Source organism: Myotis brandtii, unplaced genomic scaffold (genome assembly GCF_000412655.1).
Source record: "Myotis brandtii unplaced genomic scaffold, ASM41265v1 scaffold21, whole genome shotgun sequence".
Classification (NCBI taxonomy): domain Eukaryota; kingdom Metazoa; phylum Chordata; class Mammalia; order Chiroptera; family Vespertilionidae; genus Myotis; species Myotis brandtii.
In genome coordinates this window covers 3,533,506-3,538,088 of record NW_005357846.1, presented here as the reverse complement: position 1 = coordinate 3,538,088, position 4,583 = coordinate 3,533,506, and positions in this window count along the sequence as shown.

Below are 4,583 nucleotides of genomic sequence, written 5' to 3'. Positions count from 1 at the left end.
GTCCTGGTTAAAGCGCTAAGAGGGGGAGCAAACATATTAAGAACAGCATGCCAGGTCCCTTGAAACATGCTGTGCAGATGTTTCTTCCCTGCAGTGACTGTGTCAAGCAACAAGGATGGACCGGCTTCCGGCAAGTTTTTATTTATTTATCTCTCTAGTAGTATATGAGAGCCACTTATCCTGATAAGGACCTAATCCAATAAGAATTAAAAACACAATCCTGAAACTGTAATAGCTACCATCTTAGGCATCAACAGCTGACTCACATTTAAATGACCTGGCATAATTATTTTGTAATAAGTGGAAAATTTATAAATAATAAATAATTTTAAAGGCAAATCTTTTAACAGAGAACCAAAAAAAATGAATGGTGTAAATTTTTGCTAGCTATAATTATACTTAAAGGGCACTTAAGGACATTGAATGTTTCTTCATTATTAAATTATAAGAATGTTTTGGCATTGCAATTTTTATTTTTATTAAAATGCTATTATTAATTATGATAATGCATTCTTAATAAAATGATACATACATTACAGATATGCCTGCCAAACCTTCTTTGCTCCAAAATATTATTTAGATAGGCTGTATTTGGATATTTATAACTATTTAAGAATGCCTGAGTATCAATTTCTACCAAAAATTATTACAAATTAATTAGGATGAATTTGGATATCAAATTATACTAATGTTTTCCCAAAGAATTATATATTTTAAGAAAAATCATCTAATTTTGGGTAGCTTAGCCCTTAGTAGAAAAGATGGTATTAAAATCATCAAAACCAAGTCCCTATATCCATATATCTATATATATCCATATCTATCTATATCTATATCTATATCTATAGCTATATCTATATCTATCTATATCTATCTATCTATCTGAAAGGCCAATTTGCAAAGTGTCCTCTCAGGAGTTCGACCAGGAGACCGGGAGTATGATCGCTTGCTATGACGTGTGCTGACCACCAGGGGGTGGCGTGGAACAAAGGAAGACCCTGACCTGCAGCCAGCAGTCAGGGAAGGAAGGCCCCAGCTGGCAGCTGGAAGGTCTTGATCGGCCCTGCTTGCTGGCTAGGCCTACGGACCCTACCTGTGCATGAATTTCATGCACCTGGCCTCTAGTACAGTGATGGCGAACCTTTTGAGCTCAGCGTGTCAGCATTTTGAAAAACCCTAACTTAACTCTGGTGCCATGTCACATATAGAAATTTTTTGATATTTGCAACCATAGTAAAACAAAAGCTTATATTTTTGATATTTATTTTATATATTTAAATGCCATTTAACAAAGAAAAATCAACCAAAAAAATGAGTTCGCGTGTCACCTCTGACACGCGTGTCATAGGTTCGCCATCACTACTCTGGAATATACATATGTGTCTGAATCCTGAGAAAGGGAAAGTAGCCCACAACATTTGGGAGCTGGTCTGGTTCTATCACTCAGGCCTTGGCATTTTTAGGAGCTAACCTCAGTACTCAGAAGGAGGTTATGGTGTTCTGTTGAACATAAATAATCTCACAAGTCACCAAAAGCAGACAAGGTCACTGGGTGACCATGATGAAGTGAGACAAAAACAAGGCCACTTAGTAGTCATGGCTGAACACCAACAATAACAAGATTATTGTGCAAATGACATACAACAATTACCAAACATCCCCCATCCTCAAACTAACATGAGTGATTACTGTTGCTTTTCCAATTACAATTTTAGTCCCAATGTTTCCTTCCCACCCCTAGAGAAAAATTAAGGTACTCAGTCACAGAATTATCTCTGCTTCCTGAAAGCACCCAACCCCAAGTACTGCTTTTTTAAATGCTCCCCTAAAATTACCTAATATGAGCCTGAACCCTCTAAGTCTCTCCTAATACCCTGTTACTGAGATGTGCCATGGTTCCAATGGAGTGTGCTCTCCATCTACCTCATAGCAATACATAATATTGGACTCTGACAGGAGTGTTTCTGATAATCTATGGACATGAGGCATTGGCAACATATCCGTGCATACTCTGAGATATATATATTGTGATTAAAAAAAAAGAAACTATCTAAATATGCATGCATAAGGAGTTGAAGAACACATACATGATTTGGTAAATTTCTCTGCTCTACAAAATGTCTCACATAAAATAATTCATACAACTTTCTTTTCCTAAGTACAAAATCAGGGCCAAAATAAATGATGTCTGGATTTGCATAACATTATCTCTTAATTCAGATGCAAACTTTATTAACATTAATTCATCACCCTTTATCTGCCAGGCAATGTGCTTGGTACTTAGAAATGTTCTATTTTAACCCTCAGAGGTAGATATCTTTATCTTGTTTATGCTCCATAATAGTCCAGTAAGGTTGGATTTTTAGCTTCATTTTATCAGTAAGGCTATAGTGAGTGACTTACCTGCCAGTAAATGTCTGAGGCAACAAAGAGAACATGAATTCCCAATCACAATAATTCCTGCAATTTAACAATTCACTTAAAAATATTTGTTGTTCCTATCTTGTGCCAGGTCACTATGCAATAGATGCACAAATCACTATTTTCATGGATCTTACATTATAGTGAGGCACAACAAAGAATAAAATGTATAAATAACTAAAGTACATAGATAACAGGCTGTAGAAAGGAATAATAAATTAGGAAAGGGTGATAGTGATGTTTTGAGGCAGGGTTTTAGCTGGAAGGAAGATGTTTAGGAAAGCTTTCCTGCAAGAAGATGGAAAGGCAGTGAGGGAGCAAGTCCTTGGAAATGAGTCATGAAGGAGAAGCCTGCTCCAGGCAGAGGGAGCAGCAGCTAGAATTAGGGGCTGGAACATGCCTGATATGTTCAAAGAACAACAAGGAACCAACATATGTGAAGAATCAGGAACAAGGAGGACAGTACAAAATATAAGATTAGAGGTTAGAATGCAAATGGGTCCTAAAGACCAAGAAAAAGCCCTGAAGGGTCTAAACAGAAGAGCATCAGGATCTGACTTCCATTAGCAGGATCTCTCTGGCCACCATTTGAAGAATTGTCTGAAGCGGACAGAATTGAAATCAGGGAAACCAGTTAGGAGGTTATTTCAGTAAGACAGGTGAGAGATGATGGTAACATGAGACCAGGGTTAGAGGGGCGCAGGTGGTCAGAAGTGGCTGGATCCTGGAGGTAGTATTATGAAGGTAGGGGCGACTGAAGAAATAAAGGGGTTAAGTCTTTTAAAAAATTAAGTGGCCCAGAAATTGAACTAGACATTCTGACTCTATAGCCCAGTCCTCCTCAGCAGTACATTATAAACCAAAAAGTAATACTATGAAGTATTTTTAAATAATAACTTGCTCATTTTCAGTTGACTTCTCTAAGATGTGGCCCTTTTGTCAAGTAAGCATGAGTTAACAACAACAAAAAATTGTTCAAATGATCTTATTTTATAGGAGCACAGAAATTTTACCTCTAAGAAAAATAAGCCACTATCAATTGTGTGATTTTTCTTCAATTAAGTGCCAATTGGATTATTTTCCTTAGCAAACAGACATTTTAATGAAACAATTATGTTTTATCATATTTAGAATATTTTTCAGTTTATACAGTGTGCATAATTCTAAAGTAAATTTAGTAGATATTTTTTGTTTTATCAGTTTCCAATTTTGAATTAAGTAGAAGGCTTTATTGATATATAAATAAATATATTTTTACTGACATTTTTGCCTTCTTTAAAGATAATTATTATTACCAACAAGTTTCCTAGGAAGAAACATTCTCTCTGTCAATTCATCTTCTCCATCTGCTTTCACATACTGCAAAATTATAATCATCCATAATTTGTGATAGATTCTTGCCAAACGTTGCTAAAACAATTTGGAAAGTGCCAGACAAGGACACTTGCCAACTTACACATACTACAGATGCTTTTGTTCTTTATACTTTTCTCCAGAAAATTTACGAAAGTTATTTTTGATGGATTTTTAATTTTAAAGTAATTATGGAAATAAATTTATTTTATCTATCTAGAACAAATGACATATTTCCCCCAAAAGGCGATAACACGATTGATATGGCACTAATTTCACAACAGTAAAAATACCACAAACTAAGAATTTAATGAGGAGTAATTGGGCCATGAGCTCGTTAATCAAAACTACCTCTTTTTTACGTTAGAATCTCCAAAACATAGTGTAGTTACTGGTATGTAGTAGAAATGTTGTGCTTGACTACAAGTTATAGCAAGAAAATGCAGCTATTCAAATGTGTTAGACTGAAGAAAGGTAATTGTCTTTCACCAAGGTTATATAGTTCAAGGAGCCTAAGGAAAGAATACATACAAAAAATGGTATTTACCTGTCCATCTAGGTTACCTAAACTAATTCTGAGGATAAATATTCTGACAGCTGTTGCAGCCAAATAACTTTCAGGTTTTACTTTTTAAATGAAATAAATGAATAGATTTATGTCCCATTATATGCCATTTCTGTGTTCACCTTCAAAGGCAAACTTCTCAGATTTGTCTCTACTCACCATTTTCATCTCCTAAAATGGGCAACATTGTCTTAACCATCCCATTGGATAAAAGAGAAACATGGTAATTAGCGTACGACCGCTA